This window comes from Arachis hypogaea, chromosome 14, assembly GCF_003086295.3.
Source record: "Arachis hypogaea cultivar Tifrunner chromosome 14, arahy.Tifrunner.gnm2.J5K5, whole genome shotgun sequence".
Taxonomy (NCBI): Eukaryota; Viridiplantae; Streptophyta; class Magnoliopsida; order Fabales; family Fabaceae; genus Arachis; species Arachis hypogaea.
Window position 1 is genome coordinate 33680266 of NC_092049.1, and position 17695 is coordinate 33697960.

The following is a 17695-nucleotide window of genomic DNA, read 5'->3' on the forward strand; positions in this document are numbered from 1 at the left end:
GATTGAGAATGAGTGTTGATATTTATTATAGTTGATGAATATTGAATGTTGTTATATGTTGATTTATGATGAGTTGATGGTTGTTGAGTTTGATTAGGATGATTGATAATGATATGATAAGGATGAATGAGTTGTGAAGTTGAGAAGTGGATTGTGTTAGTATATATGATGATAATGTTGATGATTTGGTAAGGTAGTTGGAAAAGTATTAATGAGGATTGATTATAATGTGATTTATTGATGTGGAAGTTGAGGATGATGAATGGTAAAGGAAATTGTGGTGTACTTGGTATTATATGACATAAAAGGTTAATATGTAAAGGTTGTGGTAGGCTTAGAGAAGGGGGGTTGAATCTATGCCTTCCTTTTAAGTTGCTGTTATGACCCTTTTTAAACAAACTTTCAATTCTAATTCTGTTTGTACTCAGCAGCGGAAATTTATGAGACAATTTATTTTTGTCTCATGAATATCAGAAAATAGAACACAACAGAGAAGAGAAAAGCTAACACCAGCATGTATCCTGGTTCGGTTGCCTTGTGCTATGCAACCTACATCCAGTCTCCTCCACAACTATGGAAGAATTTCACTATAGTTAACAGTATTACATACACCAATTTTACAAGATTGACCCAATCCTTTCACACTCAAGTTCTAACCTTACTTGACATTGGCTATGCTAATACCTAACTATTCACTCTTATTGCTAACCCAACTAAGAAAGGGATACCTCACAGGTACAAGATACAAGACATAAACACACCTAAAGAAATTTGAAAATAACTCTAGGCTTTTCTCTCAAGTGTTTCACTCAGCCTTTTACCACTCATGGCTTTTACTTGAGCTTTCTCACAATGCCTTTTTCCACAAGAAGTTACAGAAAGATAAACTTAGAAAAGTACATTACAATCAGTAAAACATGAAGGAGATTGACTTCATCAACAGCCTCTTTGCTATGTGCAAAACCAGATTCGCAAACCTCAGCTTGAGTTCTTCAGTATTGGCCGAATGCTTCTTTGAAAGAAAGCATTATCCAAGTAGAGGAACTTCTTTTACAGAACACTACTCACACAACTCTGATTTTCTCTCCTTGGTTTCTGAATGAACAGCAAACCTCTTTTTATCTCCTTGCATGTTGCTGGTTTCTTCTTCCAAGGTCAACACCTTGAGCCTTGAGTTTCACCAACCCACAGATTCACTTTTCTCCTTAATCCCCAGATTAGAAACTTTGCTTCTAACTTCCTCATCTTGACCGAATGCCATAAATCAGCAACCATAACAGTCTTCCAATGGTCAACTTAATCTGAACCCTTGAAAACCAACTTGGTCCCCAAGTCATGTTTAAGACCGTAGATACATAGCAGGGAAGAACAGAAATCCTCTTTCCTTTGTATCTCATTTCGGATAGAGTAGAGAGTTGGGAAGAAGAGATGAGACCGAGTTGCATGTAAGAGAAAATGATTTACCTATAACCTAAGCTTGATTTGGTTTGGATTTTCAGATTTGATTTCTGAGTTTCAAGTTTAATCCTTCTCTCTCTTGCTTCTTTGGTGACTAGCTTGGTGAAGAAGCTCTCTCTCTTTCTCTTTCTTACTTTTCTGAAGCTGTGATTTGACTTGGTCAGAGAGGAGGGAAACGTTGCTTTCGGTAAGGCAAGATGGAGGGAATTGAAATTCACTTTGGGCTTGGATCGGATCACTTCTTTTTGCCCGTTTTGATTTCTTTGGCTTTGTTTCTTTTGGGCTTCTGATTTTTGCTTTTAGCCCACCAACCTTGCTGATTGCTTTTTATTCCATTTGGACTATTGAAATTTGACCTGCAACAATAAACAATTAGTAATAAGTAAATATAATTAATCAACACCAATTATTTATTTTACCCAAAAATAATATTTGTCATCACTAATTAATTTAGTTAATTTCTTAACTCAACAATATGGATGAGAAATGAAGTTTGGAATGGTTTGGTTTGGTCTTGGTTGTGTTTTATAAAGGAATTGTAGAAATTGTGCTTTTGGGTAAAAGTTGGTTTTTGGTTAACTTTGTCTGATCATGACTTTTGCCTCGGTTTTCAAAATTGATTGAAATTTATTTAGAATTAAAGATCCTTGAAAACCCTTTAAATCGATATAAAGTTTGTAAAAATTTGAATTTTATAGAGGAAGTTATGATCATTCAAAGTTGGTGTTAAAAATCTGAAATTCTACAAAGTTGCAGAATTTCATGATTACTGATATGTGCGGGTGCACACTCTCTTGCGGACGCACACCCTGTAAGAATTTTAACCTGTGCGGACACACACACACACCTGTGCGCACGCACAAGCAGGGGAGTGTGCTCTGTTTGCAGCGCTAGCACAGCTTGTGCGCGCACATATCAAAGGAAAAACTTCAACCTGTGTGGACGCACACGTCGGGAAAGTTAGTTTGTTGGGGGCGCTGGCACAGGTCGTGCGAGTGAACAGACCAATTTGAGTTTTGACACCTGTGCGTACGCACACCCCTGTGCGTACGCACACTCTTAAAAATTTCTTGGACGTGCGCACACACACACCCCTGTGCGGCCGCACACGTCCTGTTTCTCAAATTTTACTTGTTTTCAACTATTCTACCTTCCTAACAAGGTTGTAAACTTCAATAACACCATTTTAAGACTCTTGGGCTCAATTTTGGATGTTGGAATATGGGAAAGGTCTTAGGAGGCTTAATTTGGGTTTTACTTTGACAAGTTAGCAAACGGAGGTTTAGGTTTCTGGTGTATTGATGATGAGTTTGGTTGAGGGAGAAGGAAGAGTAGTGAATCTGGTGATTTCTGGAAATGAATTGAGAAGGTGATGAACCAATGAATTCGGAATGGAATATTTATGATATTGGTGATGATTGTGACGAGTTCAGAACTTGGAAAAGAATGATTATGGTTAATGGAATGAGTATGAGTGGAAGGGTGCTATGAGCACTAGCCTCTGAGATTGAATAGGTGATTATGATATGCATCGTGTTTCGTCGTAGGGGCTGTGGCCATCTCCCGCCTACGTTCGGATGTGAGGCGTGATGTTGGGGTTCTCACTCATATGTGTTGCTCTGAAAGGAGAAGGTGGTAGGGCACTTATCCATCGAAATTATTCCTCCTGAGCATGGGTTTCTCTCTGATTACAAGGTGGTAGGGCACTAACCCATGAATCATGCGACAACCAGAGGAAGGTGGTAGGGCACTCTCCCTAGAACATTTCCCTCTGAAAGGAGAAGGTGGTAGGGCACTCATCCCTCGAAATTATTCCTCCTTATGCGCAATAGAGAGACTAATCCGGGAGTTGTCGACCGAATTTTCTGTCGGGTTTGGCAATAACCGACATGTGATATCACAGCCAATATGGCAGACATGCATCATATGCATCTTCTATATGCTTGCTTGCTTTGTTTACTTGAGTTTGTCAAATTGTATAACATGCCTACTTGCTTCTTGAATTACTTGTATATATATGAACACTACCTGTGGTTTCTTTGTCTGCATTATCTGTGTTTGCTTGGTGCTGAGGAGGTTAGGTAGGTGATGGCGATGGGATCGCGCGGAGGTTAGGTTGGCGAGGGATGTGGGATATAGCGGTGTGATTAGTTTTAGTTAGAATTACCCTAAGTTTAGATAACCCAGTTCATGGTTTAAGTTCGTTATATATTTATTTATTTTGTTCTAAGCTTGAATATCCGTATGTGATGTGAAGTTCTAGGATTGCCTTCGGCATTCCGGAGCCTTACATATTACATCATTGGGCACTGTATTTTGTTGTCTTCTTGGTTATTTTATCTTGTACTCTCACTTTTGTATTTTGTTCTGCCTAGAGGCTTTTATTTGAGAGAACAAAACTTGTATAAGCCCTTTTGAACTACAGTCTTCTGGTTGTCTGTATACGGATAGCCAGCTTAAACTCCACGAGTTGTGGCTAGATTCTTATGATATTATACTATTATATTTTGATACATCCTATCTGTACCTTGTGTTTTAAGTTAGTAGCTTCGCTAGTACGTTATGCGCTCTTCAAATCCTGTTTTTGAGCTAAATCTTCATCAGGCTTCTAGAATATATTATTTCTTTCTATATAAATATGTATAAGTCTTAGAATTGTCACAACCTCTGATTAACCTTTGCGTTACGGCTAGAGGTAAGGCTTAGGGTAATTGAGGTGTTACAAATAATATACATGTACAGCGAGTAAAATAATTAGCAAGTAAGCATATTATACATTTAGGCAAGAGATACAAGTAGGCAAAGAAAACAAAACACATAATAATGCACATGATGAATGCCTGTCCTATTGGCTTGTGATATCACTTGTCGAACCATAAATGCCAACCCGACACATCCTTTCGGATGTCGCCTTTCTACCATGTCCGAGGATATAGCGCCTGGCATGCTTTTGTTCCGTGGATATAGTACCTGGCATACTATCATTCTGAGGATATAGTGCCTGGCACACTTGCATGCTCCAAGGATATAGTGCCTGGCACACTCTTGTGGCAGAGAAGGAAAACAACGACAACAACAATAGTTTCTTCATAAATCGTCCAAGAATATAGTTCCTAGCACACCTTAAACATCCAATAAGTCCAATAATCTCAATTCATCACTAGTTTACATTCCCTCAATTTTATCATTAACTATCATCACCTCTCAAGCCCTCTGAGTCACCACTAATATAGTATTCTGCCTGCTCACCCACAACTACAGGAACCTAATTCTCCATCTTCTAAACTCATATAGAAATTTACCAATTTATATTAATTAGCCCATCTTCACTAGTCTTAGAGTCTAATTACTAGCCACAAGTCTTAAGGAAGAGTTATGGAAGTTTAGAAAGCTAGGGAGCCCTCAAAAGTGAAGAAAAACACATTTTCAGCAAAAATAGAAATTGTGCGTATGCACTCCCTATCGTGCGTACGCACACGTTAAAGAAGGGACGTCCGCGTACGCATACAAGAAAATTGGGTCATCCCACGTACACATACATGTGCCGCATATACGGGAGTGCTGTACAGAGGCCACCATCCACGTATGAGGCATGGGTCCGCGTACGCATGTATATCAGAATCCAGAAAAAGTTAAGTTGCAAAAATTTCAGTTTTAGACCCCAAACTTTAAACGTTCATAACTTCCTCTACAAAACTCTATTTTTCTCAAACTTTATATCAATTTAAAGTTTTCTAAATTATATTTTATTTAAAACAATTTTAAACCAATTTTAAAAACTGAGGCTCAAGTTATGATCCACCAAAGTTTACCAAAAACAGATTTTTACCAACGGAGACAATTCACAAATTTTCTAAAATTTCCAAACCCAACAAATTCAAACATACTCAAAACAACCCCAAAATCATTATAGATACTCCCGAAACATTTATCAATCACGTAACTATCAAAGCCTCTTAATACTCACCTCCTTCAACTTCAGTTCCTCCTAAATTCACACCAAAATTCCTCAATCATTTATTCTCAACATGAACCACAACAACCAAAAATCCATATCATCATCAACAAACATCTTCAACCTCAACACCCAAAATTATAACTCATCAAGGCATCATACTCTTCAATAATCATCATCTACCAATATATATATACATATCATCATATTCAAACTCATACAACTTCCATCTAAACCTTAATCAAACATAGCATTTATATACAACTAATCATACAACCACATTATTCAAACTTATCTTAACGGATACTAGTCTAAGTTTCACAAAACATTATATACAACATAAAGGAAACCAAAACTATACCTTGGTCGATTATCCTCCACACACAAAACCACTTTACCATAGGCGTTCAAGCCCTTAACCAACACCAAACAACACCAAGAACAATCTATATCATGAAAAACAACAATAATCAAAGCTTGGGTTTATGACATTCAACTAAACACAAGGGTTTAGTGATATCTTACCTTATCCAATAAGTTTTTGGGGTAAAATCTACTACTCACCCAAGATAGATTACACCTAAACAACAAGAACACATAAAAACTCAACAACCCAAAGAGCCATTTTCAAAAATGACATAGGGAAGAAAAATTGGGAAGAAAAGAGTGAGTTTATTACCACTTTCTTAAGATAAAAATGAAGAGCTTGACAAGATATGGCTGCAAACGGCTCGTCAATCGGAGCTCCGTAGCTCAAGATATGGCCAAAAGAAGGAGGAGATGAATAGTGCTTTTCTTCTTCCTCTCCTCTCTCAAACCCAGCGTGATGAATCCATATTTTATGATATATTTTGGTTTGATTTGAGTGGATTTCATCACATAAACCCATATTTATTCATCTGAATAGCATGCTTTTGTGTTTTCTCTCTAGATTGTGCTTAATTGTAAAAACATGCTATTTTGTGCTTAATTTGATCAATTTTATTCCACTTTCATTCCATTGGGTGCCTTGATGTATTTGCTGAGTAATTTCAAGTTTACAAGGCTAATATGGATGGAAAAAGTGATGGAAAAGCATGCAAAAAGGGAGAAAGAATGAAGAAATGAAGTTTTAAAAGATTTAGCTTCCATGCGTGCGCATAATGATGCGTACATACGCACCCGCGCGAGTTTGGCGACGCGTAAGCGTGACCCACGCGTACGCGTCGTAGCCAGCACGTGACTCACTTAATGAAAATCGCTGGGGGCAATTTCTGGGCATCCAGAGCCCAGTTTTGAGACTCTCTGAAGCTGATTCTACCTATATCAAGGAAGGCATCATTCCATGTGAAGGGGGGAGCAATTAGGGTTAGAATTTAGTGATGTAGTTCATTTTCTAGAGAGAGAGAAGCTCCCCCTTCTCTCTAGAACCTAGGGTTCTTAGTTTAATTTCTTGTAATTTCTATGTTTAATTCTTGTTTTATTCTAGTTTCTTCTACCTTTCTTTGTTTTATTGTTTTAATTTTCTTATGTTATCTTGTTAATTTCTCATTTCCTATGCTTTTGGTCATCACCAAATTTGGCGCCATTGCTGGGGAAGTTGCACTGGTGTATATTATTGGCTGTTGTACATATTGTGAATAGTGTGAATAGCTTAATTTTGGTTGATTGTACATAAGTTGCTTGCTTTTGGTTGATGTAAATATGTTAATATGTGAATATGTGAATATGTGAATAGCTTGTTTTGATTGATTGCTTGTGTTTGCTAGTTTTAGGAGTTCATTTTATTCGTTCTTACTACCTTTGATTTTCACTTTCTCTTTATCCTATGATTTCTCACCCATTTCATTGTGAGTTTTGTTGCTGTTGTGTATAGGAATTGGGATTTCAATTGCTTGTTTCCTAGAAGGAATGGAAGGAATTCACAAGATTAGGTGCACAAGCTTGGGGATCTCAATTGCCTTGGAGGATACAAGCTTGGGTGAGAGCTCTCCATAAGTCCAACTTAAGGATATTAAACCAAAGTGCTAGGTGGAAGACACCCCACCATGTTAACATTGTTCTTATCCTTTCCTTGTTTATAGTTTTGGTTTATTGCATGTTTGCTTGTCTTGGTTAGCTTAGAATTAGTTTAATTTTGAGCTTTGTTAGTTTAATTTTGGTTTGGATCATGAAATTATGGGGTTCTTGCATGTTTTGATGTTGAATTTTGATTGAGCTAAGGCTTGTTGCCTTAGATTTTTAAAACTTTTTTTTGAAAAACAGGACATCTGTGCGTGCGCATCTACCTGTGTGTGCGCACAACTTCTATTTTTGCTTCCTGTGCATAAGCATCGACTTGTGCGCACCGACACTAATTATTATGCCCTCTGTTTGCAGTGCTGGCACAGCCTGTGCGCATGAACCCCTGCCCCTTTTTGCTTATGTGCGCGCGCACACATGATCGTTCCTGAAAAAAAATTTTTTTGCCTTTCTGTGCATGCCCTGTGCCCACGCACACATCACAACAAGAGCTCTGTTCGCAGCGTTTGCATGCATAGTGTGAACGCAGAAGCCTTTTTTATTTTTCATCCACGCATACGTGTACATGGCGCGTACGCGTCATGTTGCATTTTCGCCCATTCACGCGTACGTGAAGAACCGAAGATTGATGGTTTAGATGTTATAATAAACTCTCGTTGTAAGTATAGTTACTAAACCAAGAAATCAACCTTTTTTACAAACGTTTTGGTTGTCACAAATAACAAACCCCTTTAAAAATTGTTAACCGAGTATTTAAACCTCGGGTCGTCTTCTCAAGGAACTGCAGGGAAGTAAGTTCTTATTATTGGCTATAAAGGTTGTAATTGGGGTTTAGAAGGTGAGAAGCAAGTGATTTAAATGACAAATGAAGTAGATGGCAATTAAAATAAATAAATACTATAAAGCAAACTTCTGGCAAGGTAAGAGAAATTGGAAGTCCAACTTAGTTATCTCTCTCAACAATAATGAAAGTTGAATCTAAATTCCACTTAGTTAACCTTTACTAAAGTAAAGGAAAGTCAAGGGACTAATTAGTTTGACCTTCGAATCCTATTTATTTCCTAAGAAAAAGTTGGGATTATTGAAGTTCAGTTCAATTAGCAAGATAACGATTATCAATTATGCTGAGTTTAATAATGTTAAGTTAATGATTTCTTAACCAAGACCAAAAGGGAAAAAGTAAAATTGTTGGAATAAAAATGTCCTTAGATAGAAAGCAATGGTAGCACAAATTCAGGAGAAAGCAATCAATAACTGAAATACCTCAAATAATCATTAATTCAAATCATAACATGGGAAGGATTCATAAGTCAAGTTGGCAACATTTATAGGTACGAATAAAAGCATTGAAGTAAATATTAAACCTAGATCGAGAGTCACTCTTACAAACTAAGAGAAGTCCTAAATCCTAATCCTAATCCTAAGAGAGAGAGGAGAGAACCTCTCTCAAACTAAATCTAAATCATGAAAAGTGAAAATTGGCGAGCTCCCTCTGAATGGATGCGTTTTCCCACTTTGTAACCTCTGGTCTATGCCTTCTGGACTTGGATTTGGGCCAAAAAGGGCTTCACAATTTGCTATGAGTGTTTTCTGCAATTTCTGGTGCGTGGCCTCTGTCACGCGTCCGCGTGGGTCACGCGGTCGCGTCATTCGGAGCATTTCTTTGCCACGCGGTCGCGTCAGTCATGCGACCGTGTCATGTGAGTTCTGCTTAAAGCGCGCAGCCGCGTCAGTCATGCGGCCGCGTCACTGCTGATTCGCGCTTGGCGCGTGATTGCTTCATTCATGCGATCGCGTGGATGCCAGTTTCTTCAGAAGCTCTGTTTTGTGCTTTCCTTCCATTTGGTGTGGAATTTAAAGTCCACAAACTAACCGGCAAGTGCACCGGGTCGTACCAAGTAATAGCTCAGGTGAGTGAGGGTCGATCCCATGAGGATTGATGGATCAAGCAACCATGGTTGAGTGATTTACTTAGTTAGACAAGCATAAAATGGTGTTTGAGGTTTCAATTACATTAAACAGTAAATTCAGAGAATTAGAAAAGAAAATAGTAAATTAGTGTGAAGAATATATGAGAAAACAGTTAAGGTTTCAGAGTTGTTTATCTTCCGGATTTCTATTTCTTACCAACTATTTTAATCATGTAATTTTCAATCCATGGCAAACTATAAGTGACTAAACCCTAATTCCTTAGCAATTTAGTCTCCTCTAATCTAGTTAACTGCCAATTTCTTGGTCACTTAATTTCAATTAGAAGGTGAAGTTCAGTTCTAGTTTATTAGCCACAGAAACCCTAATTATCCAAACATATAAGGATTATATGTCACGTATCCTGTTAAGTTCAAATAAATTAGTGGTTTAGGAGAAACCATTTTCAAGCTGTTGTTCAAGTAAATTGCTTTTCCAAGGTTCACATGAACTCAAATAGAATAAGGGTTGTTCTTCCGATCTACCCAAATCCTTAAGATGAAGAACGAAAATAAATTCTTGAAATTTAAATCAATACATGAATTAAAATAGAAGGGTAATAGTATCAATCCATAGAATAAACAGAGCTCCTAACCTTAACAGTGGAGGTTTAGTTGCTCATGGCTCAAAGAGAAAACTAGGATTCAGAAAAATTGTAAAGTGCGGAATAAGGTGCGTAAAAGAGAAGAGAGCCCAAAGGGCTTAATATTTTCTCTTTTATATCTAATCCTAATTAATGTAAAATATATTTTCTAAAACTAATAAAATCTTTTCCTATTTGTAAATAAAATAAAAGTTTAATCAAAATAAAAATCACATCTTCATTGCTGGCTTCTGGGGCGTGGGGACCACTTTCAAAATCCTAGAGATGGTGCCAAACTTAGAAAATCACAAGTTTGGCGCCACCCTTCCTGTGCAAAAATGTGGTTTTATCTTGATCTTGGAGCCAGACTTGGAGAATTCCAGTTTGGCGCCACCATACCACCGTAAATCCGGGGGGGGGGGGGGGGGGCTTGTAATGATCATGGTGGCAAACTTTGAGAATCCCAAGTTTGGCGCCAACTTGGCCATGATTCTAGAAAAGAATTATAGACTATTAAATATCGTTAGAAAGCTCTGGATGTTGGATTTCCAATGTCATTGGAATCGAGTCAATTGGACCTCTTTAGCTCAAGTTATGCTCGTTAGAGTGTGAAGAGGTCAGGGTTGACAGCATCTCTGAATTCTCTTTGCACTCGTCTTCAATTCTTGATTCCTCCTTGTGCTTGTGCTTCTCTTTTCCTAAATTTTCCTACAAGAATCATGTAATAAAAAGTATGAAAGAAATATCTAATTTAAACACAAAAACTCTCCATAATTAAGCATTATGCGTTTATTTCATATATGAAAAAGCATAGAAAAAGCACAACATGATGCGCACGCATCAACTGGACAGACTTAAGCCGATACTGTCGGCTAATCTATCAGTACGCGTTTTTATGCGAAAATTTTCAAAAGAAAACATTTTCCCACTCACATAAATCCACTGAATCTAAATCTCACATTTATACTTTAAAGAAAACACTTTTATATTTTTGAACCTATTCCGAGAAATTAAATTATTCTATTCTACTTAAGTCGTTTTACGTGAAAACTCCGGTTCTTACATTCTCCCCTCCTAAAAAAGAATTTTCGCCCTCAAAAATGCTAATCACCACGCTTTCGCTGCGTCACTCTGATTGTTCGTCATCACAAATCCAAGTTCCTTGACTACATCCACTAGAATCTTCTTTTCCCAGTTTACTTCCAACAAAAACCTTAAACTCTTCTGTTCTAACGACGATTTTTCAAAATAGAGAACTAAGCTACCCTTAGGTCCAAGCAACATATCATAACAACTTTACATGCTTACCTCTCATCGAAAGATCTGACTCCGTCGTCTCACTCGTATCCAAAGCGAACACACGGCCTGGTTGCTGATTCCGACCGTGTTCTGGTTTTCCCTACGGTAGTAGTTCTTGGCTAGGTGTCCAGGCAGCTCACAAATATAACACAGACGATTCCCCCACACTTGGTGAAACTAGGCGTTGTTGTTCCTTCCGAAATTCCCTTGCCCTTGAAGATATTGAGGAGCATGTCCATCCCACTTTGTCCCCTCGGCTGAAAGTAATCTCCACGACCTCAGTTGTTAGTACCATCACGATTATCTCTCGCCACAGTTATCTTCTTGGCACCATCCTCTACAACCCTCACCAAAGCCACCTTCTTGTCACATTCTTCCACAACTCTTACTTTGTTTACCAACTCAGAGAATCTCCTAATCTCTAAAGGAGCCACCGCAGTCATGATGTCATCTTTGAGCCCTCCTTGGTACTTAATGCACTTCCAACCTTCATAAGACTCGGGAGCACCTTGGTAAACCCTCAAAAATCTGCAAAGCTCCTCAAACTTGCTGGTGTACTCTACTATGGTCATAGACTCTTGCTTCAACTGCATGAGTTCCAATTCCCCTTGCTTCCCTTATCAACTCCGAAAAATACTTCTTATAGAATAGAGTCTAAAACAGTTCCCATGGATGTCCCCATTCTGTAGCTACATCAGTCGGCACTTCTCTTGCCACCAGTGTTGTGCCTCACCCAACAACTAATAGGCTACAAACTCCACAAACTGATTCTCTGGGACATGTTGAGCTTGCAACGCTCGCTCCATGGCTTGAAACCAATTATCTGCTTTAATAGGATCTGTCGATCCCTTAAACCTTGGTGGGTTAACTTTTAGAAAGGTGGCTAACGTCATCGGAACACCACCACCCATGCCGTGGCCCGCACCTTCTCCATTCCGATTTCCGTTACCGTTCCCATTTCCCATCCTTTCCAAAGCCTGAGCGGTCGGAGCAGCATTCCCTTGCATAGTATTTGCTAGGTGGGTCATAGCTGCCAAATACTTAGCATGGTTACTGGCCAGTTGGTCATTCTTGTAACACCCTACCACACAGAGTCTTATGCTTAAGTCATAAAATTGAGGTGACAAGGTATTACGACATATAAAAGTAAAAAATATATATATAAATAGTTGAAAGAAATTTTTTAACGAGGAACCTTTGAAGGAAAGTCTAAAACAAAAGTCGTAACGCTCACGTAAATGAAAAACTAGTGTACGAAGAAACATAAGATATATATATATATATATATATATATATATATATATATATATATATATATACGAATAATGAAAAGGGAGTGTCAAAAAATACAAAATATTCAAGCTCCGGGCTTAATCTGCGAAGCCAAGGTTGGCCGAAAAGTATTTACATAAGTATACATAATCCAAAATATCCCAAAACAGATAAAACAACAACCTCTTCTCCACGTCGACCTCTAAGAAGGACAAAATAAAGTTAAATATACATAGGATAATCTAAATACAGAATAATAAACATATAAGCCCAAAATATGGAGTCCCAAGATATTACACTTCGCTTGCAGAATGAACTACAGACGCTTACCGAGGTGCCTCTCGACCTGCATATGAAAAATAACAATATCGTATGGGATAAGAACCGGGGGTTCTCAATATGGTTAAGGTGCCCACATATATAATAAATAAGATCCCCGGGAAAGCCAGAGGCAATCCTAGAATGCCGACACTCAGATTATAAAACTTAAAGATTTAAGACAAAAACCATAAAAAAGGGGTAGTTCTCTAAGGTTCTAAACATGATCAAATTCCTAATCAAAACCCTCAATCCTCCAAACTCCGGTAGAACCACACAGACAAACAAACAAACAAAGACAAACACAATTAGAGTACAATTAATGCAGGTAGCAAGTATAACAATTAGGCATACTAATTCACATAGGCACACCCAATTAATGCACAAACAAGCAAATCAAATATATGCATATGATGTATGTCTGCCCTATGGATGATGAGTCTCATCTGTTGGTTATATAGCCGAACGTGACATGTCTTGGTAGCTAACCATGGACAGAACACCACAACATGGAACATGTATTACTCGTCTCCTCATGCCGGTGTTTCACCCAACCCAGAATAGGTATTACTCGTCTACTCAGGTAGATGGCTCAAACCATAACCCGGGTAGGAATTACTCGTCTATCCACTGGCTATGACTCGGATATGAATTACTCGTCTATCCCCAAATAGGAATTACTCGTCTACCCATAAAATCACATCTCGGATAGGAGTTACTTGTCTATCCTCAAAATCTCATCTCGGATAGGAATTACTCATCTATTCACAAAAGCATAACTCGGATAGGGATTACTCGTCTATCCTCCAAACCATTATCCATCATCTCAACATTTAAAAATATATTCATACATAATTTCTTATCAAACTCATTCATCATCATCTCATAATATCACAGTCCATGAACATCGCATCATTCTCAATCATGTCTTATTCATCATTTTCAACATCTCATCAAATAAATCAGTCACTTCTCGAGCTCGTAATTGCCACTTCATCGCCAATTATCACCGTTTAACTTTAAATGTGTCTTAGGGAGAACTTACTCACTTTTGCTTAGCTACGTTCATACATAATGCCAAATTTGGACATATCCTTTGGATCTAAATCAAATTTTTACCGCATTTGGATTAGAATTGAATTTGATAACAAATTCAATAAAAATCTGCTACTGCACTTAAGAAGATTAAGAAAAATACAACAGGCAGCTCTTTTTTGAAAATTCTATAATAAATTCAATTCTAATCCGTTACTTCTATATTTTGGTGAGGATACACTCTACACTCCTAAATTTTAGGAAAAAAAGGTTTTAGTTTCATAGCACTTTGTTTGATTAATTAAATGTCAATTGGAAGTGCTGCCCTGTTTCTAGTAATTGGTTCTGAATTTTCTACAAATAGCCCAGCTTCCAAGAGACTAACTCTACAAAATAACTATGGACATGAAATTTGTACTAAATTAAAATAGACCCACAGATTTTTAAAATTCCTTTGAAATCAACTCAAAATTTCAAATAAGTCAAAAGTTCTTGTGGCTTGAAGTTGGTACTGCAGAAACAGAAAACCAGAAAATTCTACAGCAACTACTAAATTTAAAAAATTCACATCTTCCAAACCACTTGGCCAAATATCCTGAAATTTTTATGGAGACATTTTGGCTTCTTGAAATTTTATAGAAAAATAATTTGGATAAAAAATCATGTCTAGATTACTCCCAGTCTTTATTCAAAGTTGCTGCTTTATATGCAGAAAATTCTGCATTAAGTAACTTACCAACCCCCCCCCCAACTATATACCACAATTTCTATATATATTTTCTATAATACCTCAACCAAAACATCACTTACATTCACATACATCATATCCATGCCTCAACATACAACATGCAAACTATGCCAATTTTAATTCAGTATACTTACCCGGACTTACCGGTCACGGCGTTGGACCCAAATCTCACCAATATTCAACATCACAATTGTCATACATCACATTTCATACCATTAACATTCATCATCATACCCAATCACACAACACACATACATATACATTCAACATACAATCCAACCACTAAACTCAACAATACTAACAACAATTCACTAATCCTCAATCTTCCATATCATACAACTTATCCTATGGTTATCAAACCTAAGTTTTCACAACACATTAGATATTATATACGAGAAACAAAAACAATACCTTGGCCAATTCCTCCTAAAACCCAGAACGTCACCATTTGTCACTGTTTCACAAAACCCAAGCTTCCAAGGTCACACCAAACGGGTCTCCAGTTTCCCAAAATCTAATATCAAGTCTCCAACTCCACCAATTTGTCTCCAAAATGAAAAATCTAAACTAATTTCACAAAATAACACTAAAATTACCATAGAATTCACTAATTAGATAACTTAAAAAGGATTAAATATTCCTCATCTTACCAACGGAAGATCGAAACAAGACGCAGCATATTCTCAAGGTTAATATGATCCTAAACATCAAGATTTAACCAAATCTCAACACATGCACCCATTAATTTTCAAAATTAGGGGAGAAGAAATTGGAAATGAAGACATGGCTTTCGTACTAATGGAGTACTGGACTTTGTAGAGCTCGTCACTGTGGACACATGGTAGTAAACGGTGCGGCGATCGAAACTCGAAGTGAAAAATTATGCTGGATTGAAATCAAAACAAGGGTTTGGTGTTGCTGCTCTATGTTCTTTCCTTCCCAAGGCTGCTTCGGCGTGTTTCAATGTGTGGCTGAAGGGAAATGAGCTGAAGCTCATGGGTATTAGTGCTTTGAGTTGGGCCTTGGGCCCAATACGGGCCCAGTTTGTCCAGCTCGGCCCGTTTGGCCCAATCTTGGGCCAAATTCTTAAAAATTAGTGTCAAAATTTTTATTTTAATTAGCTCTATATCATTAAACTATAAAATTCTATTTTTAATTTATTAAGATAATAATAAATTTATTTACTAATTATTTACTAATTTCTCGAATTTTACATCCTACCCCCTAACAGAAATTTTTGTCCTAAAAAATTTGCTCACTACAAGAGTTCACTAGAGTAGTTTCCTTTCCGACCTAACAGATAGTTTCTCCACCCATGCCAATCTCTGCAATGACTTATCTCTAACGCTTCCTCCATTTTGACCTTAGTTTATCTAGCGTCCTTGAAAATTCACTCTCAAATCTTCATATATGCTTCCTCAAATTCAACCGACACCTAACAATTCATTTTGCCATTCTCCCAATCTTACTTCAAACACTAATTTACATTCTCCAGTCTCAGGTACAAGATCATAAACTTAATCAAATTCAAGCCTAAGCTATGCCCGTCTATTTCATTCTTGGTTTTGTCTAGCTCTTTCTTAACGACCGTAAACTTTATTATCCTTTATAGGTGCCTTCTAAATCGAATCAATTCTCTAATCCTTCTCAACAATCTCAAACACTATACAAATCCTCAATCTCTTAGTTGGAGTTAATATACTATAACCTAAACCACACACTCACACATTCCATTCTTCGATCCTATGTTAATCCTCGAATCATTCTCACATCCCAAGACTTCTTTCTCCTATCACTTCAATTCTAGAGTCACCAAAAATCATCGCGCTTCCGCAGCGCCACTCTGATTCTAAACTATTAAGGACTTAATCACTCGTCTATTTTTCCAGAATACTCCTTGAATCTCTTTATCCCTCTAACTAAGCACTATTGACCTTTAGTCTAACAGTAAGAGTTCTAATCCCTTGGTTTCTTTCATCACCAGGTCCATTACTGCCTCTATCACTGTTTCTAGCTTGCTGTCTCAGCCCGTCAGCAATTGCCTGTGCAGCCGCCCTATCGCCAACCATATCACCTCACTCACATCCATGAGACGCCCTTTGGGTCTTGTCCACACCGAACAATTGATTTTAAGGTGATCAGTCTTAGCATCTCAAGTCTAGTACTTCGAATCTCCAAAAGTAATGCTCATGAACTTTTATGCTATATATGTCAAGCGGACATCCTAAATAGCATATACACACAGCCAGAGTATGCTCAGAAGTATAGTCAGTTCATTCCCCAGGCTCTACGAGAAGGAACTACTCTGATACCATAATGTAACACCCTACCACACAGAGTCTTATGCTTAAGTCATAAAGCTGAGGTGGCAAGGTATTACGACCTCTAAAAGTAAAAAAATTATATAAAAATAGTTGAAAGGAATTTTATAACGAGGAACCTTTGAAGGAAAGTCTAAAACAAAAGTTGTAATGCTTACGTAAACGAAAAACTTGCATATAAAGAAAATAAGATATATAAATATATATGAAGGTGAATTCTATCATGTAGAAGAGAGATTCCTTCTATATGTGTAGAAAATTTGTTGTCATTCTCTTAGTAGAACAAGTGTCTAGAGAGAGTGTGCAATTAAATCTATAGTAGAAGACAAAAGCTGATCTTGGTGCAGGGTGTGGACCCCACTGTAGTGGATGAATTAAAATATTTAATGATGTAAAGTTTATTAGTTATTAATTATGAATGATAATGATAGGCTGGTTTTTATTTTTTTTTTAATGGAGATATGTTTCTGGGCCAGGCCAAGTTTTTTTTCTAGATTTGGGTCTTAATTAAATTTATTTTTATGAAAAACGAAAATAATAAACATAATATCTTATGAATTTGGGGGTTATTTGAATTGTTTTTGTTTGGGTCTTAATTGATTTTTTCTGTGTAGATGTAGGTGTTGATTGATTTTTTTATGAAAAGTGGACAATTTTTTTTGTCATGGAAGATGTAGTTTTGTGTTCTTGAAAATATTAATTTAGTCTTATTTTCACATGTTATTTTTATTCTAATA